Source organism: Schistocerca serialis, chromosome 4 (genome assembly GCF_023864345.2).
Source record: "Schistocerca serialis cubense isolate TAMUIC-IGC-003099 chromosome 4, iqSchSeri2.2, whole genome shotgun sequence".
Classification (NCBI taxonomy): Eukaryota; Metazoa; Arthropoda; class Insecta; order Orthoptera; family Acrididae; genus Schistocerca; species Schistocerca serialis.
In genome coordinates this window covers 606,337,481-606,362,830 of record NC_064641.1, presented here as the reverse complement: position 1 = coordinate 606,362,830, position 25,350 = coordinate 606,337,481, and the positions used below count along the sequence as shown (strand labels likewise).

Sequence of the window (25,350 nt, the reverse complement as noted above, 5' to 3'; positions counted from 1 at the left end):
ATTTATGTTTAAAGTATTTTATACAACAACGTGGTACAACACGCAGAATAATGTTAATCATCATGACGTCGGTCACGGAAGACTATGTAGTTAAAAATACCGATATGACACATGTCGCAAATAAACGAAAAGCCCCTGTATTTAACCTGTCACAGCTTCAAGCGAAGGTCTACGAACAAATCCTACGCTACACCATGACTTAACTTTTGCAGTAAATTGGAATATTATTTGTTTTTACTTAAGACAACTAAATATCTCGAAAACGACCCAATGTGCGAAAAATTATGTAGCTGAAAAGTTCATACTAGTAAAGAGAACATCTGTCTGCACTGTAACTGACCACCTCCTCCTAACCACCCCTCCTGCGTCGTCGGGGTCAACTTTGCACTTTCAAATAGGAACCCTAGTTGTTGTTGCATATTCGGAATTTACGCCAAAAAATTGGTACTGATTACTGAAATCATTCATGGCCGATGGCACTGTAATCGACAAATATCAAGGACGCCTGTTTTTGCAATTGAGAACCGACACATTTTTTTTCTACATTTCATTTAAGATGTAAATGTAAATCTTCGTGTGCTAACGGTTGATACAGATGTTTAGAGGTTACTTTAGTGTTGCCAATATGATTGTGCAGTTCAAATAATATGGCTAGACACTAACATTTCTGACAAATAAGCTACTTATACGGTAACGTAATTTTTTGTTTCCTGCGGGATTGATACCGGTGAATTCGTAAACCATTGCAATTTTGGTGGCCACCCTCGAATAGCCACACCAGGGTAAAAGATTTCGGTGTGTGTTTCCATCCAGCCGCCGTATCCCTTGTGCTGGTCGCTACGTGGCTACCAGCAGGATACGAACCACAACCATTGTAACAAGGTAAAGTGTCCACAGCGTGATAGTGACAGGCGCACCTGGCATGGATACTCACCAAAATCGAGTAACCCTATGGTGAGATATCACGTATCCCGATAGAACAGGAAACTATTACATCCACGTCGTTGTTCCTGGATCACGCTGAACCAAATTTCTAACCATAGATCGAAACAGCTAATCAAATTGTACTGTACAATCAAATTTGCAACATTCAAGTAAATTTCGAACATACATATCAACTGTTAGAACACCAATGTTCACATTTACATCGCAAATGAAATCTATAATCAAATACGTAGAGTCTCAATTACAAAACAGGCTCACTTGATATTAGCCGATTACAGCACCATCTACCAATTTGAGTAACCCAAGAGTATTTTTTGGCGTTGAATCCGAACTGGCAATTAAAATGTGTGATCCCCGTTTGGAAATACAAAATTGACCTTATCCACACAGGAGGGGTAGTTTGGAGACGGCCAGATGTATATCAGACAAATGTCCCCTTCATTAACATTATCTTTCCATCTACAACTTTTTTTTCTTTTTCGTTTTTGTCTATATGTTGGTTCCGATACGTTTAGTTGACTCAAGTTAAATCGAACACTCTGTATACTGTCTACAGAAATTCACCTCTGTGGGAAAATATCACTCACGGTAATTTATTCGCTTTCGCGAAGGAGACAAACGTATGTTGCTAACTCAGTGGATTTATTCCCGTCAGCACAGTGCGATAACAAAACATTTCATTTCAGTTTTCCTTGTAGACTTTCAGAGGTCATGAGTAGCCTTATATTTTTCATTGCCTGTTATCTTCCAGTATATAAAGGCTGCAGCTGAGAACGAGGTTAGCAGCAAGTGATGACGCGTGGTGTAAGTGTTTTAGTGCTCCTCTGCCTGCTAGGGGCTTTCCATGACAGCGGTTACCGGGGGATGTACGCTTCCGGACAGATGAATATACAAACGATAGTGGCGTTGCCGAACCGCTGCATGTACGGTTACGTCGAGGTTCATGATGGTGAATGCAGAAGAAGCGGTACGTTTCTTGAGGTTTTCAGTCGTTAATATCGTTTGGTATCCTACAAATATTTCTGCTGTTCCCATAAGGATGTTGAGCACCTTCTTTGACCCTGACAGTTCTAAAATTTCGCTAAGACGTTTTCAGCAAGCGAGTTTGTGTTAGGGCGTTCAAATACGTTCTTGCAACAGTTATTTGAAAACAACTTATTTAAAATACTCTTAAAATATACGTGTATTCGCCAAAGTCTGATGGAGATACTGTACACACTACCTCGCTGGGGAAGTACGCATGCGCAGGAAACCGAATGAGAAGAAAAAATAAAACTGTAAGCTATTTACCACACACGTATTCATACACACACACACGTCCGCACGTTACCGAAATGTCGGTCCATGCTCAACGAGTCTCTTTGCATTATATCTTACAATATCGTGGAAAGGTCATTTTGCAGAACATTATCTTAATTGGTATTAAAATATGGTTGGATGCTATTTACTCTCGATGTCACATTACTAATATCAACATTTACTTTAATAACACAAATTTGAATTTAACACTTCCTCACAAAATAATTTTCAATCTTTATCAATAAAAATTATTTCTTGAAACAGTAGTTGTCCAGCCGGAAATTTTTTCAGGTTAATGTAAATTTCCTCTCTGCCAGACATTTAATATCACTAGATAACTGATCAAATATTTTTGAAGTGGCATTAATCACACTTTTTATCAACTAAAGCCAATTTAGCTTATGGACATTTTTCTTACAGTATTGTAATTTCGGGTGTAATTATTCTTTTTGAGCTGTAATGGATTTTTTTTTAAAAAAAAGTAAGATAGAAAATGTGTGGTGTGATTACACACTTAAAATATCTAAATCCTCGAACAAATGCCTACAGAATGATCGAAGTTGATCACCAGTTATCACACTTGTGATACGCTTTGGCGTAATGCAGACTTTCATTCCCATAAATTAGGAATTCAGTTCCACATCACGTCACTGCGACATAATAAGCAAAGGATGTTAGTTTACTGATTTGTCACTTTGAGCGGTTTTGATAATGAAAAGTGTAAAAGTGAATGAAGTGGTTTTTCCTTGTTCTAAATGATGTGTATTATCTAAGAATTATATAATGTTTTTCTTCCTATTTAAATTCTCACCAAAAACTTCAAAAACTGTGCTTTGCTCGCTGACTAATGTTCATGCTTTAAAGTTATAAGTAGCGGTGTACCTGCTGATGTGCAGACGCAAACGCTGAGTTTTCTGAAAACTGAGGGAGAAACCATTAGCAGAAAACCAGTCATTGATACTCCTAAACTCATAATCTGCAGTATCTTATCTTTGTACATGTGTGCTTGAACTGACAGACTTCTGTCATCTGTCAAAAGAACTAATACTGCTCGATGTGCTATAAACAGAAAGCCATTAGCACATATAAGATACAACAGAAAGAACTCCGCTATATACAGTTGATGACTCACGAAGTGGTGCGTTTCTTAGCGCCTCTTTGTGACACATGACGTGAGCCATGTGTTACCTGTGTTATTAATGTCCTAAAACTTCATTTTCTGTGAAAAAATTTTTGATTTACAGAGGTAAACTTCTTGGATAAGTCACAGAAGATGCTGACTCATGCTGTTTTGTTAATACTTGTATAATTTTACGAGTGAATGTATAGATAACCTTACCAGTTGAGCAATCCTTTTTTTCTAAGTTGAATTGCTAGGTATATCACGGTCTAAATATGAGACACGATTCTAGAGGATTTCACTTTATGAAACATTTTAGAAATTGGCAGCAGCAGTGAAACACGTCAGTAATTATTAACATAGTCATTATCACCGTTCTCACAGAGAAATTTAACTACCGCATTTTTAACATTCTGGTTTGATGCCAGGATTAACTGAAATATTATGTATTTCAGGGAAGATGATACTTATTTTGTGTCAGCATTGTACACACCATGAGCTCAGTGTGAAGTTTGACTTTTTAGAGAGTTTATTACATTCTCTGTTATAGATGAAAATTGGATGAGTGTTTTAGGTTACTAAATTTTAAAGAAGACGGTTTCTTAACATTCCCCTTGCTTTTTCTGATGAACTCAAGCAATCTATTGTTTCTACTCAATTTACGAAATTAAAAGCACTTGCAATATGTAACTTTTCGTTTCAATTTTTTCACTATGAATTTAATTCCAAACCATTATTCTCAAGCACGTATCTAACGTCAGAGAGTCTATTAACTGTTGAGTATAAATTTATTTGCTTTCTTCGAACGTGTGCAAAGATAGAATCAGTGCTATGTTGATCAAAACGCGTTGGATAATTCCTTATTATAATCAGATCACTTGATATGAAATATGTTTATAGGTTATTTTTTTCTAAAGATAGAATCAGTGCTATGGTGATCAAAACGCGTTGGATAATTCCTTACTATAATCAGATCACTTGATATGAAATATGTTTATAGGTTATTTTTTTCTCTCGCAGTGCTCAATAAAACCTACACCGACATAACTACACAACATTATTCCTTGTTCTTGTCTGACAGATAACTTACAATGAATGAAGAAGCGTGCTACGTAGTTCAAAAATTCGCTGTGGGGATCTGTATACAACTATTTTTATATTATAATTTTCTTTAGTGGCAGGTCATCAGTATACACCTCTGTATCCTGATCTCTGTAATGTTTCTAAACTAGTGTGCCACCTGCCTTTGTACTGGGTGATCAAAAAGTCAGTATAAATTGGAAAACTGAATAAATCACGGAATAATGTATAAAGAGAGGTACAAATTGACACACATGCTTGGAATGACATGGGGTTTTATTAGAACCAAAAAAATACAAACGTTCAAAAATGTCCGACAGATGGCGCTTCATCTGATCAGAATAGCAATAATTAGCATAACAAAGTAAGACAAAGCAAAGATGAAGTTCTTTACAGGAAATACTCAATATGTCCACCATCATTCCTCAACAATAGCTGTAGTCGAGGAATAATGTTGTGAACAGCACTGTAAAGTAAGTCCGGAGTTGTGGGGAGGCATTGGTGTCGGATGTTGTCTTTCAGCATCCCTAGAGATGTCGGTCGATCACGATACACTTGCGACTTCAGATAACCCCAAAGCCAATAATCCCACGGACTGAGGTCTGGGGACCTGAGAGGCGAAACATGACGAAAGTGGCGGCTGAGCACACGATCATCACCAAACGACGCGCACAAGAGATCTTTCACGGGTCTAGCAATAAGGGGTGTTTTTTTTTTTTTTTTTTTTTTTTTGTTCTAATAAAACCCCATGTCATTCCAAGCATGTGTGTCAATTGTTACCTCTCTGTCTACATTATTCCGTGGTTTATTAAGTTTTCAAATTTATACTGACTTTTTGATCACCCGGTATATGTGTCAGCTCCCTGCTTTTCCTCATTCATGCTACAAGAGATTGATGCTAATCCATAACCATTTATCTTTGACTTACCGACCCTTGTGTTCATACTGAGATCGGACTGACACATTACATCTACCGTTTCATTACTTTCTAAAGCTTCTTTTTGATCTGTTGTTACATAATATGCAGTAATTTTTTACCATAAAACTTATTTCAAAATTTCCTGTTTGTGTCCAGAGTATATCTTATGAAACTCAGTTTATGACGCTGTTATCAAGGAACTAGTGTGACAGAAATTTCGCCACACCCCTTTTCCATTATTATCTTTACCAGAAGCTCAGTTAAATTATCCTTTACTCTGTTATGCAGATGGATATTATGCTCGGTTCCTATTCTTGTGAGTGATCATTATGTTTAATTTCTCTTGACATTCATTGGCACAGACGCACTTGATTTTCCTCCTGAGTATTTTTGAAATGCGATTCAATATTTGGTGCATTGTGTCATAGTTTATTCCTTCCTGGTATGGTTGAATTTTCTGCAAGGTCCCCTGGTCTACAAGCTCTCCTGCTACCTGACAGAAAGGACACCTCTTCCCATGTATTTGTGGAAGGGTCTGGTTTGATCATTGTATGTGTCATTCAGGTGCAACAGTAACACATAGGCTAATTAATCTATGAGATTACTTGTTGCTCATAGTTCGACTTTATGTACAGAAGCTATTCGTGAAGTTTTTGGCACCACGTTGTATGGCTGTTTACACTTAATAACAAGATGTGTTGTTCGGGAATGGGTATGTCAAGCAGAAATCGGTAACCACTACAGCCAAAATTGTGTATTCATGCAAATGAGATGGACAAAATAATACTTATCACATTTCCTCAGCGCTGAAAAGTTGCCTCACATGAGCAACCGTTTGGATTGTTCTGCATCGTCTACTGTAGGTTTGTCTCGCATAAGAACGGAAATGTCTTAAATAATATGAAGAATCTTCTCTGCTGAGTATTTCTGTCCATTAGCCTGATAAACACTTTGGGAATAACAGAAGGCTGTAATCTGACGTATATTAAGCCTCATCTACTCCACTTTTATCGGTTCTGCGTACAGTTCAAGGTAGAACGCAAATTATCCGGGAAGGTTGTTCGTGAGGACAATGTCAGTACACGGATACCCCTTCGAATCGCTGGTTGAAATGAAAATTACATGGACGATAAAAAAATTGTAAAATATGGATCTAAATCCTCTTACTCTTAGACTTATTCGCCATGGCTTAAGCAGTCTTCCGTTTATTGCATATGTTTTTGAAACCTAGAAAGTAATCTTGCTCATTGTGCAGCTCAGTTGCAATCTACAGAAGTAGTAAAGTGTACTGTACTACAGTACTCAAACATCATTTGGAGAGAACTTCCTGTTTTCCCCTGATTAACACAGTTTTAGTGTACTAGATTTCAAGCGGTACGTCTTGTTTATTTCTTTCACTCCTTCCAGTTTTCTTCAGTGCCTAAAGTATCAATAGTTTCAATGTTTCTACCTGTTTCATTGTTTCTGCTTCTGTTGCTGCTTTCAAGTGTTGCTCTGTTTGTACTTGTTACACTTATTATAATTGTAACACTGTTTCCGACTGTTAACATGGGTCTACTTGCTACACCCCTCCTACTCGTTGCAGTGCACCTAGTCGTGATACTGCTTGTAGTTGTTGGATTGCTTTCTTTTTTTTCACTACTTCTACATCTTTAACTGTTTACTGACGGCTACCAGAGGGGGCTATATAAAGAAAATAAGTTTTACGACAATATTACAGAAAGAGAAAAGGACGCAGATGAAGATTAGATAGGAGATAAAAGACGACACTGTGAGAGTAACTCCAGTCAGGACTAAAAGACCTTAATGGAAGCAAGGCCCCTGGAGTAAAATACATTCCTTCAGAATCACTGAAATCGTTGTGAGTTCCCACCATGACAAGATTGTCCTACCCCCCCTCCCCCCCATGTATGCTAGATATATAACACCATCAGACTACATTTTATTTTATATTATTTTATTTTACTTTATTTTTTTTTTCTTTGACGTCAGTCGTCTGGTTTCATGCGGCACACCACGAATTCCTCTCCTGTGCTAACCTCTTCGTCTCAGGGTATCACTCGCAATCTACGACCTCTATTATTTGCTGGATATATTCCAATCTCTATCTTCGTCTAGTGTTTTTCCTCTCTACAGCTCTCTCTAGTACCATGGAAGTCATTCCCTCATGACTTAACAAATGTCCTATCATCCTGTCCCTTCTCCTTATTAGTGTTTCCACATTTTCCTTCCCTCTTCGAATCTTCGTAAAACCTCCTCATTCCTTACCTTATCGGTCCACCTAATTTTCAACATTCGTCTGTAACACCACATCTCAAATGCTTCGATTCTCTTCTGTTCCGGTTTTCCCACAGTCCATATCTCACTATCATACAATGGTGTACTCCAGATGTACATTCTCAGAAATTTCTACCTCAAATTAAGGCCGACATTTGATATCAGTAGACCTCTCTTGCCCAGGAATGCCTTTTTCGCCTTAGCTAGTCTGCTAGACGACGATATAGCACTCCGTCTTCAGGTCATAAGTGGCCCATCCGGACCATCCGGCCGCCGTGTCATCCTAAGCTGTGGATGCGGATAGGAGAGACGTGTGGTCAGTACACCTGACTTCCTGTCATTATGATGGTTGTCTTTGTCCGGAGCCGCTACTATTCGGTCGAGTAGCTCCTCAATTGGCATCACGAGGCTGAGTACACCCCGAAAAATGGCAACAGCGCATGGTGGCCTGGATGGTCACCCATGCAAGTGCCAGCTACGCCCGACAGCGCTTAACTTCGGTGATCTCACGGGAATCGGTGTATCCACTGCGGCAAAGCCGTTGCCAGACTACAATGTAAGTGTAATATTTCCAATTTCAGAGATGGAAAGTGCTGACAGGTGTAAATAATACTGAACCGCCATTTGAATAACTCATGGATGTAAAATATTGCCACGAATTATGTTATGAAGAATAAAAAAATTGATAGAGACCAACCTTGTGGGAGATATTTTTGGGTTCTAGAGAAATATAAGAAGACACTAGGCCAGTGCCTCTCACACAAGGAAAATTTCGGTCGTGCGAAGCGGGTGCAGGGTGTTTCCACAGTGCATCGGTCAAACTCGGCTTAATTCGCCTCAACTCGGCTCGCACGTTGAAACCGCCGTGGTACACTGCCAAGTGCGTTAATAGACGGATTATTCGATACTGAAACAGATACGCTTAAGACAGTTAAATAACCGATCAACCTGTTCCGAGGAAAGCGATTTCCTAAAGCCCATTTAAACAGGAGTGGGTACGTTCTTGTTTGTTTGCCAGTTGTGACGATAAAGCCAAATGTCTAATCTGGAAGGAATTATTACGAGCGTGAAAAAATCGTCTATCGGAAGACACTAAAGCAAACAATATTCAGAAAAGTATAGGGAAGTCATGGGGGTACCCAAGAGAGGACGAGTTGGGGAAGTTGCAAACACTTGCAGAAGATAATTCTGTACCCACAAATGAGGCTTGTACCAGTACATGTTTATTTTAGTTAAAGGACATGCGAAAGGAAATGAAATTTTCTTACTTTTCTCTAAAATGTGTATTTGTTTTCGTTTTCGCTTGTAGCAATTCTTAACGTTAGCCATGCTTTAGACCGCATGGCTTTCCGGATTTGGAAGGAGCACCTGGTTGCTGGCATGAATCCGCCCAGCGGACTTGTGTCGAGGTCCGGTGAGCCGGACAGACTGTGAGAGGTTTTTAGGGTATTTTCCATCTGCCTGATTCCCCTTATTCCACTTCAGCTGCACTATGTCGGCGATTCCCTGGGGGGGGGGGGGGGGGGGGATGGGCGGGGCGCTCCATAGGGGGCCGCACCGCACAATAACCCTAAAACAGTGGTTCGGTGTGGGGCGGCGGAGGGGTGGACTGCGGTAGTCGTCGTGGGGTTGTGGACACTCTGGCTGCAGTGTGGACGGAGCCTCTCCGTCGTTTCTTGGGCCCCGGTTAACACACATAAAATACAATAAACATTCTTAATGTAATCTTTTTCTCTAATTTAGGATGAAGAAGATGAAGTGTGCTGCGAAAGGATTCATATAACTAGTTATAAACTTGCTCTACGTTTGGCAAGATCTAGGAATCCTTTATGGAATGTTTTGTAGGACGTAGTAGAGACAATGAACCCCACGTTAGCTTCCAATTATAGCAGAATACTATTTGCCAGCACGAAAATATATCAGCGAATCAGGGACACTGCCAGTAGCTTTCTCTAAATCTACAAATGCTGTAGTTGTAGGTTCACCTTCCTTCTAAGATAGCCGGCCGTTGTGGCCGAGTGGTTCTAGGCGCTTCAGTCTGTAACCGCGCGACCGCTATGGTCGCAGGTTCGAATCCTGTCTCGGGCATGGATGTGTGTGATGTCTTTAGGTTAGTTAGGTTTAAGAAATTCTAAGTTCTAGGGGACTGATGACCACAGATGTTAAGTCCCATAGTGCTCACAGCCATTTGAACCTTCTAAGATACGTCGGAGAGTCACTGTTGTCTATCGCAGGGCCTATCACAGAGTTTGCGTGAGCTCATCGCGAAGCGCAGAACGCAGAAGTCGGTTTTGCTATGTTCACGACGATACAAACCCCCACTCCTCGACTTGGTGCAATGGTGCTGTCTTCCTGTTTCCTTAAGCTTACACCACTCGCTCCGCATGTCTCGACCTTGCATAAAACTTAACCTCTGTTTCCTTTATCATTGTCAAATGCTTACGTCCAGCTGGCGCAAAGCTTAATTTGGTGGGACGGGATTACCGGTGCAAAAGAGATTTAAATAAATAATAATAATAATAAGTTTAAATTCGGTTTAAGCAGATAATTATCTCTTCTACTTCCCTCTTTTCTGTTTCCAATTACGTTACCAAGATCTAGAACATCAGATCGGCTGACAGCAATTCTAATAGCATTTTTTTTAAACTACGGTACCTGCTTGCAATCTAGTCTTCTTACAAGTCGAAACCTGATAAAACATTTCACATATGCAAATGAAACCAAACATAGAAATAATCTTCTCTACTTCTCTACGCGGCTTAGGAAATTCTTTCTTCGACCATTCTGGTAGAATTCGAGCGAATCTTTGGGTACTGCAAATAAATCCTTTCGGTGATCATCGGTTTGCAAATCTATTAGTTCGAAATGTTGATGTGAAGACGCACTTTCAGATCGAAAAGGCTTTTACAAACACATCAGTTATTGGCTGCAAATTAGTAATTTACTGTTACAAAAACAAAATCGAATGTTAATGTACGAATGTAATGCATAAAGTTGCTTTGAAGCAGTAAAGAGTGATGCACTGTGGACCATTGTGTTAATGTAATGTTATGCTTGTACTTTTTACAAAATCGATTTCATTTTGCCATGACAAGCCGGTACATTATCTACAATCTGTTGCTAAACTGATTTTCAAGGGGCTATAGCACCTCGACTTATTTTTCAAACTGTACCTCTTCCCACACAGACTGTATTAGACAAAACCATAGCAACGTTTTAGATAAAGGACTTTTAAAAAACCAGATGCCTTATTAAAGATGAAATTTGTACGTCGCTTAAACAGTTCAGGAAAATGTTGCGTACTTTTCTCTGAAACGTTTTTGAGGAGCTGAGGTTTACGTTGGAAAGCTTTTATGTTGCCGGGCATATCGTTGATGAGGTTGTCTTAATTTATGAAGTTTTTGACTCGAATAATTTATGAGAGCTGTATTATCTATTAAAAATTCTGAATCAGCTACTCATTCAGTCATGCAAAGGTAGCTCGGGACGTCTTTTGTTCTGTAAAAACTGAGCCACGGCGTGGCGTAGTAGAAAAACTCAGGAAATTATTTTTCCTTTACTCAGCCAACGTAACTTAGAATGGTAGGAGATATCTGGATGCTCTTCTTCAGAAGAAATTAAAAATTCTTTGACCTGATGATGAATGAGTCCATGAGAACAAATACAGTTAACGAAACGCACCACTACGTACATCACTCCTTGAAGACTGATAACTTTTGCACAAAGAGCCTCTTGGTGTGCACGACAATGAATGGAAGTTAAAATCGTCTTGTTAGGCTTTTTCCGCAGTAGGCTGATAAACCCTTTTACTTTACATCACATTGCTGGTGCTCCGTCTGTGGTTGCGAAAACAACTTTTCCCAAGTGACTTCTATTCCTACAGATGCAATTTCGACCGCTTCCATAACATGCGTACCTGCAGCGGTGTGCTTCATCGAAATCATATCCGCTAGGTCGTCGTCCACACCATGCAAAAAGAAGAAAAAGAAGAAGGAAGAAGAAGAAGGCTAAATTATCCTTGACGCTAGTATCCGTGGCCGTGGACGCATCAAGTCGAATGGTAAGGAAGATTTAAAATGTAGAGAGGCAATATAACGAAAAGCGTTTCTGAAAAGGAGAAATACTCTGAAGTGCCAAAGAAACTATTATAGGCATGCGTATTCAAATACAGAGATATGTGAACAGGAAGAATACGGTGCTGAGGTCGGCAACACCTATATAAGACGACACGTGTCTGGCGCAGTTGTTAGATCGGTTACTGCTGCTACAATGGCAGGTTGTCAATATTTTAGTGAGAATGAACGTTGTGTTATAGAAGCCGCAAGAGTGATGGGACACAGCATCTCCGAGGCAGCGATGAAGTGGGGATTTTCCCGTACGACCATTTCACAAGTGCACCGTGAATATCAGGAATCCGGTAAATTATCAAATCTATGACATCGCTGCTGCCGGAAATAGTTTCTGTAAGAACGGGACCAAAGACGACTGAAGAGAATCGTTCAACGTGACAGAAGTGGAACTCTTCCACGAATTCCTGCAGATTTCAATGCTGGACCATCAACAAATGTCAGCGTGCGAACTATTCGACGTAACATCATCGATAAGGGCTTTCGGAGCCGAAGGCCCACTCGTGTACCCTTGATGATTGCACGACACAAAGCCTTACGCCTCGAATGGGCCCATCAACACCTGTATTGGACTGTTGATGACTTGGAACATGTTGCGTGGTAGGACGAGACAAGTTTCAAATTGCATCGAGCGGATGGACTTGCAGGGTATGGAGATAATCTGATGAATCCATGACTCTTCATGTCAGCAGGGGACTGTTCAAGGGTGGAGGCTCTGTAATGGTGTGGGGCGTGTGCAGTTGGAGTCATATGCGACCCCTGATACGTCTCGACAAGTGACACGTACGTTAGCATCCTGTCTGATCGCATCCATTCATTCATGTCCATTGTGCATTCCGACTGACTTGAGCAATTCCAGCAGGACAATGCGATACCCTACTCGTCCAAAATTGCTACAGAGTGGCTCCAAGAACGCTCTTATGACTTTAAACACTTCAGCCGACCACCAAGCTCCTCAGACATGAACATTATTGAGCATATATGGGATGCCCTGCAACGTGCTGTTCAGAAGAGGTCTCGCACTCTTACGGATTTATGGACACCCATGTAGGATTCATGGTAGTAGTTCCCTCCAGCACTATTTCATGCATTAGCTGAGTCCATGACACGTACTGTCGTGGCCCTTCGGTGCTCGCGGAAGCCCTACGCGATATTAGGCAGGTGTGCCAGTTTCTTTGGCTCTTCAGTTTATATTAACGTCCAATATAAAATTTAAAATTATTAAGTATTAGCTGAGGTAATTGTCTGGTGTGTAACCTTGTGTGAAAGTGAAATACAGACGGTAGGCAATGTAGACGTGCCTGCATAAGAATGCTTCTATTAGATGTGTAAATCGAATAACGAATGATGAGGTATTGATTCAATTTGGAAAACAATTAAATTTATCCCACAACTTGACTAAAAGAAGGGATTTATAGGATACAGCCTGAGGCATCAATAAATTGCCAGTGCGCTAATGGAAGGATACGTTGGGAGTGGGAGAGGCAAAAATTTTAGAGTCTAAGGTTTGAATATAGCAAGCAGAACCAAACTGATGTACGCTGAAGCAGTTATGTAGAGATGAGGAGACCTGCATGTGCTGAGCTAGCATGGAGAGCTGAGAGCTGCAGTCATCGGACTGAAGACCACAACAACAGTTACCGTATACTTTCTGGAGAAAGTAGTTATCATTTCTGCTACAAACGTCTTTGAAACAAAGACGTGGTGGCAAATCATTGTAATTTTGTACGCTCTAAACTGAAACGAGTGTGCAGCTAGTACTACCAACACTAAATTTCCTACCACAATCACATTACCAGTTGTTACTCATGTTGCTTGCATTCATATTTTCATTGGGCTACAGTTCCTCTGTACTTAATTGGTGCATTATGTCTTGTTGATTCTTGTTTCATTAAGACTATACCAAAATCTGCGAGTGTAGAAGCAAATTCTGTACACATTTATCACCATAATTACTCACTGATACAACGTGTATCAGTGAAACTCGTAAATTTTATTCTCATCATGGTGGCATGTTTCAGAAAGTAATTTGCACAGAATTCAAATTAAGGATGGTATGGCTTCATTCTGGGGGCTAAAATGTAGTAAAATGAGGAACCGGTAATGACATGGGCTCGTGCTGGGTGCAAAATGGGAGAAATTCAAAATGAAAGAGCAAAATAAATTCGCATTAAATCTCATGCTTCACAAACCTCATACAGAATTAGAATCAAGACCGATTTAGGTGGCCATAGACGCTGCTCAGTAATTGGACAGGTAGGGAGTTGAATAACAATTTTATCTAACCACATGACGGTGGCAGCGGATATTTGGTGTGAGTTCGGCGCGACATTTCCATGTCCGGCTGGGTCTCCTCTGGAGTCTCGCGCTTATTGATTGAGAGCCCGCATCTTTCATCTTCCCGTATCGCAGCTTTTGAAGCAGCGCCTAAGACAGCTTACCTTGTTCCTTGTCTCGCGCTTCCGCCTAAGCGTTGTCAAGGTTAAACAACTGCCTACTGGTTGACGCGGTGCTATAGTCCTCGCTGGGTGTGTCAATATTATGTTTGGATGCTGAGCTCAGACGTGGGAACACAGTCGAACGCTTAAATATTTGGGCATCGGACCTTAACGAAGACCATCCGACACTGAATTGAAAATGAGGATGAGACAAAGTGACAACAGACACTAGAACTAATGCAAGAATCAAAGTCTGAAAACTTAATAAAAATAGACTGACATGACTCTAAAAAGCAGAGTGAGAATTCTTTATCCAAAATAACAGGCAAATGAAATACCACGGCGCACGAGAATACACAGAAACAATCTCTTGTCCGGCGCTAGAATTAGGTCAGATGGGACTTCCAGTCATCTCTCAATCAAAGTTCGAGTGGTCGCTGCCTGGATTCACCAAATCGTTGAATCCTCAAGAGGCCCAGATTGATCTCTGAAGGATCTGATCTATCCCAAGTTTGTTCACATTCCCCCACTCTCTACTCCAGGGCGTTAAATTTCCCGCCGTATCGTCTTTATCAGTGGTGTTCTCAGTTTTCAGAGTCATGCATTTAAATATGATGCTGGGTAACCACCCCTGCCTGTCTACGAATAGTGTACTAAACGTGCTTGAATAGTCTCTATATGGCTGCTAGTGCATGACGTGGGAAGTATGACGTCGTTTCCGTATCGTACTCAATTGTGCCACATTATACTGTTCGTTACTGATACCCTAGGTGCTTACATGCCGCATTTTCTTGTGCAAACCGCTGAGAATTTCTTCAGGTATTTGTATGTGTCCTCGAGCCACCGAGAAGGCTGCAGCTTAACAACAATCCTTTTCGTTTGAAACGTTAATGCCATTAATCTGTTGATGAAGTGTCTTAGAGGCTTGGAGCTCGAGGGCGTCCCTCAGCTGTCAGAAATAGTAAACACATCAGCTGAACACTACCTGCCTGTCTTCTGTGGCTTTTGGAAGAGTGTCACAGTGTCCAAATGGAAACCTTTTGAGTGTGGGGCTGCAAAGAATTATAATATTTACTTACAGGGTGAACATTAATTAAATCGTCAAACTGCAGGGATGGATTGCTGACTGGAAATGGTGGACAATAGATCCTATGAACTTGTGGCTGGAAGTGTACGGTGTGAGTGCAATGACAATAAATCATTCCAGAATATGGCACAGAGCTGCATCGCATTTTCGTCATAATAAATTTTCAAAGTGGCCTCCATGGGATTGCAGGTGACAGAGTTAGTAGTGGTTGTCATGCGGGAAACGCAGAATCGTACTTTGGCTTACACCATATTTGCGGGCCACTTACCTGGAATCTCCGCCACCTCCCTGCACGTTCGTCTATCTGAAAAGACCCATTAACACACAAACGTGCAAAAAGGGCTTGAAATGTTGTGTGATGGGGTTGGTGTCTGAGAGAGTACCTGCTCTGGTATAACCGCGCTGCCTCTCGACCGTCTCCATCTGCTTGGCCGTACACAGACACCATCGGCTTGCTCCGGATCATTCTGCTGCTTACAATACACTGCGTCAATGGCACAGCCTGCGAGACACAAGGAACACACGACACGTCGTCAGAGGAACTGACATTCGTTGCATCTAACGTTGCAAGCGATGCATTGCAGGACATGTTCAAAGGACCTTTCTTCCTCCGTTTCCAGTCAGGAATCCGACCTGCAGTTTGTCGGTTTTCTTAACGATCACGACGTCTGTTCTTTCGGACATATGATTATGGTGATACGACCAGTGATGTCGTCAGTGCACATGCATACCAAACTCGAACTCTCACGGGAATCGAAAAAATGCCGCAAATAATGAGTATAGTGGGCAAGGGACACAACATAAGTAGTAGAGAATTTGAGTCCGACGGGAGGAACAATAGAGTTGTCCGTGGAGCTGAAAAGACCATTACGTCCGTATGGCTCATTGGTCAGAGTATCCGCCTAATAAGCAGCGGACCTAGCTTCAAATCCCGACCTAGCATAAATTTTAAACTTTCCCTGCTCATTTCAATCAAAGTCCGCTCCTAGCCAGTGTGTATAATTTCTTTATGTCTTATTATAATATTATTAGTAATAGAGTTTAAAATACGTCTTATCTATAACTGGGACACAGTCACACAAATATCATTATTAAGTTCTGTACAGTTTACACTCCTTTAATCAAAATCGTCATTATCTTGATACATACGAATCATATAAGAAATAATTTACCAACCTGGTACATAAATAAGGCAATCTATAGCTCCTATAAACACATCATAGTCCATTATATTGACGGTATTATTCATTTTATGAATGTTATTCAATCTGTATATTGAGCAAGCAGTAAAGGAAACAAAAGAAAAGTTCAGAGTAGGTATTAAAATCCATGGAGAAGAAATAAAAACCTCGAGGTTTGCCGATGACAAGCAAAGAACCTGGAAGAGCAGCTGAACGGTATGGGCAGTGTCTTGAAAGAAGGATATTGGATGAACATTAACAAAAGCAAAACGAGGATAATGGAATGCAGTCGAATTAAGTCGGGTGATGGTGATGGAATTAGATTAGGAAATGAGACACTTGAAGAAGTACAAGAGTTTTGCTATTTGGGGAGGAAAATAACTGCTGTTGCTCGAAGTAGAGAGGATATAAAATGTAGACCGGCAATGGCAAGGAAAGAATTTTTGGAGAAGAGAAATTTGTTAACATCGAGTACAGATTTAAGTGTCAGGAAGTCGTTTCTGAAAGTATTTGTATGGAGAGCACCCATGTATGGAAGTGAAACATGGACGATAAATAGTTTAGACAAGAAGAGAATAGAAGCTTTCGAAATGTAGTGCTACAGAAGAATGCTGAAAATTAGATGGGTATGTCACATAACAAATCTGAAGATACTGAATATGATTGGGGAGGAGTTCGTGGCACAGCTTGACTAGAAGAAGAGATCGGTTGGTAGGACATGTTCCAAGGCATCAAAGGATCACCTATTTAGTATTGGAGGGCAGCATGGAGGGTAAAAATCGAAGAGGGAGACCAAGAGATGAATACACTAAGCAGATTCAGAAGGATGTTGGTTGCAGTAGGTACTGGGAGATGAAGAAGCTTGTACAGGATAGAGTAGCATGGAAAGCTACATCAAGGCAATCTCAGGATTGAAGACCACAAGAGCAACAACAACAACAACAACATTAATCTCCACCGCCTGACTTCCAATGACGACAAACATAGCCCATAGTAACTAGTGCTGTTACTATTTTACTTTATCTGGTGCCTTTTTCTATTTATTTTTGCCTTATAGAAAAGGAACAGTTCTAGTGTGTTACTTGAAAGTCTGAGACGTTGCCCTCATGACTCGGTATACTACGTGATCAAGAACATTTTCCATAAGCATATATTTACCTATTAATGCAGTGCCCGCCCGTGTTCTAATTCCTGTATCATTTACACTTCCTGGCAAAGAAATTGAAGCACTCATAAGACATAGTAGGATGTCAATGTAATTTCGTACACGTATACACCATGGGTGGCTGTGTTTAAATGGCTCTAAGCACTATGGGACTCAACATCTGAGGTCATCAGTCCCCCAGAACTTAGAAGTACTTAAACCTAACTAACCTCAGTACATCATACACGTCCATGACCAAGGCAGGACTGGAACCTGCGGCCGTAGCGGTCGCGCGGTTCCATACTGAAGCGCCTAGAGCCGCTCGGCCACGGCGGCTGGCGGTGGCTATGTAAATTATTAGAGTTGCAGTTCTCTGTGACCAAAGTGGATTAGTGTTGTTCGTGTTAGTATCGTTAACAGGCCTCTTAGGGTACATAAGGGGCGTAAATAGTCTTATATGTGGAGTTAAAGCTGTGATGGATATCGAGATACGATGTAGTCGGGTAAGACACGGCTGGGTTTCCATTTTGTGGCCCGATGTTGGACTGTATGGGAAATTGAAGATAGGGACACTCGTCATCGAGATTCCGGTCAGCCCCGTCTGACCACCAGACGTAAGGGTCGCTGTTTTGGGGACCGAGCACATTCCAACAATTTTTCTGCTACACTCTGCTACACTGCGTGTCATCTCGCACTGAGAAGCAGCCGGACTACATTCCCATGCATTTTTTTTTTTTTTTTTTTTTTTGCACAGCATTCACCAAGTGTTACTTCAAACATTCTGACACTACGGCCCCTGAGACTGGTAGGGCACTAAAGCAACGGATTACCGTATTGGACGTTTATTTTCACCACATTTATGTAGCATTCAGAATTTATAATGGCTTCCAGTTATGATCGTATTCTTTACGGCATTAAATAATCAACAGTTTTGTCTTGAAACAAACCACTCATGCCTATATTTACTTCTGGTTCAGTATTAGCATTAGCGTTAACTTTCGTACCTCATCATAATGGCTCACAGACCTAAGCAATGTAGTGTTCCTCTCTTCCTTTTTACTCGTCTGCAAATAAATAGAAACTATACATAATTGATCTCTTAAAAAATTACAAACCCAACACGAGCACACAACATGTATACTACCCTCAATTTACCTGCTCTCTCTGTCTATTTCTTCTGCTCGACTGAAAGTTTAATGGGGAATATGCGACTATGGGCGTCACAGAATCTGATGAGCCCCTGGCCTAAGTCGCCCATGGACTGTTGAGGAGCATGATCGCTGTAGGAACAACGCTTCAAATCTCTAATTAACTTTCCATTCCACGTGCGAGGCTCGTACTCCTCTCATGATCAGTCAAGAATGACCAGCAAATCCAGGCGACAGCTGCCAATAGTTGGGACGTGAACAGTGATACAGAGTCGGACGCATATTGCGCAATCGACAGTAGTCTTTCGAATTACCTCCAAATCCCTCAACAAACATGCCAAGTCTTACATCGGACTTCCCTATCGCCCAGTGATCCAGGTACACGAGAAGCTTCGTCACCTATCAATGACTAGCGCACTTACCTTCTGCATAGGATAGGCCGCGCTGAGTGGACGCACGGTTTGGCTCTGAGCACTATGGGACTCAACTGCTGAGGTCATTAGTCCCTTAGAACTTAGAACTAGTTAAACCTAACTAACCTAAGGACATCACAAACATCCATGCCCGAGGCAGGATTTGAACCTGCGACCGTAACGGATTGCGGTTTACGCACGGTTTAGGCGCCATGTCACGGACTGCGTGGCCCCTCCCGCCGGAGGTTCGAGTCCTCCCTCGGGCATGGGTGTGTGTGTCATTCTTAGCATAAGTTCGCTTAAGTAGTGTGTAGGTATAGGGACCGATGACCTCAGCAGTTTGGTCCCTTAGGAATGCACAAACATTTGAACATTTTTGTATAAGATAGGCGGCTGCAGTCCCAACAAGCAGTACGAAAGCTCTCATAGGTCTTGTTAAAGTGCAAGGTGCAGCCTTGGGGCCAATAACTGGAATTGAATTCATCGCCTTGGTCAAATGTGTTGAAACGTCCCCTTTGAACAATTATACATGACTGTGCTTAAACTAACACACAATATTTTTTAGCGCAACGCAATCTGACTTTCAGAATTCCCTACAAAAGAATGGCCCTGACTAACATTAAACTATACCTTTCAAAAATCACTAAATCACTTACCTCACAAAAATCTTCTTTACTTCCACTACTGCAATACAGCAAGCGCCACTACTGCTAGCTAATTAAAAGATTCAAACTATGGAAGACACTAACTACTGATAGGGATAGTTAGCAAATGAAAGATATTAATAGAGAACAAACAATGTATTTACCTTGATATCATCATTTATAAATATAGCAGGTCATGACAAATTTCAAAACTCCGCCATCTCTCTCCCCACATCCACCACTGCTGGCGGCTCACCTCCAACTGCGCAATGCTACGCGCTGTTCACAGCCAGCTGCCTAACACTACAATGGCGAGTATTACAACAATGCAAAGCAGCCACAGACTGCACACAGCACAGCCAGTGATTTTCATACAGAGGTGGCGTTACCAATAAAAAAACCTAAACAGCCTATATACAGTGTGTCAAATCTTATGGGACTTACCTGCTAAGGTCATCAGTCTCTAAGCTTACACACTACTTAACTTAAATTATCCTAAGGACAAACACACACACACTCATGCCCGAGGGAGGACTCGAACCTCCGCCGGGATCAGCCGCACAGTCCATGACTGCAGCGACTAAGACCGCTCGGCTAATCGCGCGCGGCTTCGTCGCCTTGGACTGCCGTATTCCGTCAGCAGTGCTCGACTGCGGGTGACGGACTCTGGATAGGTCTGCCACCGTTCCCTTAGTCGTATGTAACACAATGCACCTGCTCAGATTATTATCAAGTGTTGACTGCACTCTACGTCACACGCTGAACTTCTTAAACTGCAAGTGTGAGTTGTTTCATTCATTTACTTGTGGTATTTTATTTTTCCGAGTTCTAAGATTCGGGTACATAAGTTGTAAACATATTCTATGGCTTGTAAGAGGTGCAACTGAAAAAGTCTATGTATATTGTTCTGAGACAGTTAAGAAAGAAAACTTACACTGTTAAAATTACAAACAAGAAATTTAGAAAACTAACTCAAGGATCTCTTAATATTATTTAGTCCATATGAATTCTTGATTCCCGTGACGTGTACTAGGTACGCATGTACACTGCTGGCTATTAAAATTGCTACACCACGAAGATGACGTGCTACAGGCGCGAAATTTAACCGACAGAAAGAAGATGCTGTGATATGCAAATGATTAGCTTTTCAGAGCATTCACTGAAGGTTGGCGCCGTGGCGACACCTATAAGATGCTGACATGAGAAAAGCTTCCAACCGATTTCTCGTACACAAACAGCAGTTGACCGGCGTTGCCTGGTGAAACGTTGTTGTGATGCCTCGTGTAAGGAGGAGAAATGCGTACCATCACGTTTCTGACTTTCATAAAGGTCGGATTGTAGCCTATCGCGATAGCGGTTTATCGTATCGCGACATTGCTGCTCGCGTTGGTCGAGATCCAATGACTGTTAGCAGAATATGGAATCGGTGGCTTCAGGAGGATAATACGGAACGCCGTGCTGGATCCCTACGGCCTCGTATCACTAGCAGTCGAGATGACAGGTATCTTATCTGCGTGGCTGTAACGGATCGTGCAGCCACGTCTCGATTCCTGAGTCACCAGATGGGGACGTTTGCAAGACAACAACCATCTGCACGAACAGTTCGACGACGTTTGCAGCAGCATGGACCGTCAGTTCGGATATCATGGCTGCGGTTACCCTTGACGCTGCATCACAGACAGGAGCGCCTGCGATGGTGTACTCAACGACGAACCTGGGTGCACAACGGCAAAACGTCATTTTTTCGGATGAATACAGGTTCTGCTTACAGCATCATGATGGTCGCATCCGTGTCTGGCGACATCGCGGTGAACGCACATTGGAAACGTGTATTCGTCATCGCCGTACTGGCGTATCACCTGGCGTGATGGTATGGGTTGCCATTGGTTACACGTCTCGGTCACCTCTTGTTCACATTGATGGCTCTTCGAACAGTGGACGTTACATTTCAGATGCGTTACGACCCGTGGCTCTACCCTTCATTCGATCCCTATGAAACCCTACATTTCAACAGGATAATGCACGACTGCATATTGCAGGTCCTGTACAGGCCTTTCTGGATACAACAAATGTTCGACTGCTGCCCTGGCCAGCACATTCTCCATATCTCTCACCAATTGAAAACGTCTGGTCAATGGTGGCATAGCAACTGGCTCGTCACAATACGCCAGTCACTACTCTTGATGAACTGTGGTATCGTGTAGAAGCTGCATGGGCAGCTGTACCTGTACACGCCATCCAAGCTCTGTGTGACTCAGTGCCCAGGCGTATCAAGGCCGTTATTACGGCTAGAGGTGGTTGTTCTGGGTACTGATTTCTCAGGATCTATGAACCCAAATTGCGTGAAAATGTAATCACATGTCAGTTGTAGTATAATATATTTGTCAAATAAATACCCGTTTATCATCTGCATTTCTTCTTGGTGTAGCAATTTTAATGCCCAGCGGTGTAACTTGGCCGTGTGTTGGTAGTTCCACATCTCCTTACCAGTGGAGCTCTGCAGTTCAGTGTCCGACTGTACCTATAACTGACCGTCCATCTTCTGTGATTACACTTCATAGTGATGCCCGTTTGTCTTTTAATTAACGGCCTACTACGTTATTCGTTACCGCAGTATCTTCAAAGCACATAACCGTTCCCGAAAATTTCAATATCCCACTTCTTTACATACTGATATATCGTCTCCTGGGTACACATCACATTCCTGTGTGGGATTTCTGATTTTCTAATTCACCACGCCATAATCTCGTATGTTGTGGTACCATAGGTTCGAAGAAAATTTGTCCATATACCTCCTTGATTTACAGTATTTTCTTTTCTAATAAGGTAGTTTTAAATCGATTAAGAGCATTCATATCTCTCTCTCTCTCCATCTGTCCCTTTGTTGTTGGAACTGACACTGACAAGAAGTCGAACACTTTTGTAATAATCTGTATAAGATTTAAATGTACTATTTCGAAGGAGCAAATAAAGGGGTTAGTTAACTAAATAACTGAGCACTTGGCTACATAATTTCATGGCAATAACTAATATTTCTCTTCAATTTTACTAGAAGCATTATTCGTTCCCTGGTGTTGATATTATCCTATATTTGTGTGGCCAGAAATATTTTGTTCTAATTTACTTTACGGACCCATTCTATATCTTTAATTAAGCTCCTGCATTTCTTATCCACCCTAAGACAGTCAGATATCCAACATTACAAGATCCAACACCCAGAATGTTTCATTTTTACTGGGTTACTAATCTTACTCTAATCTCCGCATTCGAGATATGAATTTTGGAAATACACATTACACACATTATGTACATTTAGTGCAGTGACTTGTATTGGCTGCTCAATCTTGAGGTAGAGCCCGGGGGACAGAAACTTTTGTCAAAGACTGCACGCAAAGACAACAGTGACCTTCTAGAACACGTAGGATGAGAAATGTTAAAGTGGAAAGCTTTGCAAAGAACATTCTGAAACTCTGCTGGACGCTGGCATAAACGATGACAGTTCAACATTTCAGTGAATCACACATATCCTGCAGCAACCTCTAAATAGCGCTGCACCGTCTAGAAATGTAAGCTGTCTATATTGGTCATTGCAGCCCTCTTTGTAGAATTGGTGTAAAATCACCTCAGGGCATGGAGAAGAAAACGTGTTATTTGCATCGAAGATTAAATCACAATAACTATTTCAAACCGAATATTTCCCTCACCCCGTGCAATATCAAAGTTAACCAAGCAATATCAATTCCGGTTTCTATGACGAAAAAGTTTCTAAACCAGCCGTTAAGTTCGAGTTCGTTTTAGACGAAGCTAACGACACAGAACGAGTAGATATTCATCTCAAGTGTTTTAAGGAACCAACTTTTGAGCTGAACCAAAGGGGCGAAGAGATCTTGTTTCAAATGATTATCTTTTCAGAGCATTCACTGAAGGTTGGCGCCGTGGCGACACCTACAAGGTGCTGACATGAGGAAAGCTTCCAACCGATTTCTCGTACACAAACAGCAGTTGACCGGCGTTGCCTGGTGAAACGTTGTTGTGATGCCTCGCGTAAGGAGGAGAAATGCGTACCATCAAGTTTCTGACTTTGATAAAGGTCGGATCGTAGCCTATCGCGATAGCGGTTTATCGTATCGCGACATTGCTGCTCGCCTTGGTCGAGATCTTAGCTTTCGTTTGAGGTTGTGTGCAACAGGCAGCAGACTCTTTGGGTTTCTCATCAATGGCGCTGCGTCTTTCGGTCGGTGAGCACTGATTATTTTAACTGACTGCCTGTGTGAAGCGTAGCAGCGCTCGATATTACACCCCACGCAGTGCACTGCAGTTTTGCTTTTGTGGGACTTCAAGGAAAAACAGTTTAACAAAAAGATCAATTTTCCTCTCTCTTAACGCATGGAAATGAAATAGTCCTCTGCGATCATCACAGCCGCCATTAGCTTTCTTTGTGATGTCCATTTTCTTGTAAAACACGATACGGAGCACCTTAACGGATTTTCGATCTGCTGAGAAGTTATACTTTTCTCACAATGTTTAAAGCTCTTCAACACTGATACAATCCTTATCTCTGATATTGAAATTTCAGTGAACAAATACACCAATAAGACTCGAGACGCCGCAGTTCGGACGTATTAGTCATTCATTTCTGACACATTGGGTATAACAATGTTTATATTAGGCAAAATTCCGTGAGCTATATGACGGGAAGGCAGCGATTGACATTAGCTAGGGTTTCAAATTCCTGTCACTTTAATCACGCCATGCAGAGGAAACGGACATTTGGTGGGAAGCTAAGCTGCCGCTGACGATATCTTTAGAGAAGGGTGAGACAAAACGCGTATCCATTTTTCTTTATCGGTATTTACATAATTCGAAGTCTGTATAATATACCAAGATTTGGCTAAATTTCGCCGTCAAACCGAACGAGCTAGGTTCCATTAGAGACCTCTTTGTCTGGCACAATCCAACAGACCAGCACGTTAAAACATGCGACCATATCCGTGCGGTTCCGTACCCACGGGCTTCGATTTTCCAAGTGTCACAGCAGATGCCGTCGTCTGAAGAAAATTTGTACATCGAATTGGTTGGTTGGTTGTTTTGGGGAAGGAGACCAGACAGCTAGGTCATCGGTCTCATCGGATTAGGGAAGGACGGGGAAGGAAGACGGCCGTGCCCTTTGAAAGGAACCATCCCGGCATTTAACTGGAGCGATTTAGGGAAATCACGGAAAACCTAAATCAGGATGGCCGGACGGGGGATTGAACCATCGTCCTCCCGAATGTACATCGAATTCTCTCGGTCACAAAAGCGCCAGTTAACTAATATATGCTGCACCGACACACTTGCTGGAATCATACTAACGGCACATATTCGTAGACGGAACATACAAGAGAGAAACCGCAATACATCCTCTGTTACGAATCAATTCTACATCTACATCTACATTGATACTCCGCAAGCCACCCAACGGTGTGTGGCGGAGGGCACTTTACGTGCCACTGTCATTACCTCCCTTTCCTGTTCCAGTCGCGTATGGT

At 41.7% G+C, this 25,350-nt stretch overlaps 1 long non-coding RNA gene across 1 annotated transcript in view; it reads left to right on the top strand.

Moving 5' to 3' along the window:
• Positions 1-1,719: 1,719 nt before the first annotated feature.
• Positions 1,720-25,350, top strand: part of LOC126475410 (uncharacterized) — a 39,099-nt gene continuing 15,468 nt past the window's right edge. The window contains exon 1 of the long non-coding RNA XR_007586720.1: positions 1,720-1,912. This is a non-coding gene — a long non-coding RNA (uncharacterized LOC126475410). The remainder of the gene's footprint in view (positions 1,913-25,350) is intronic.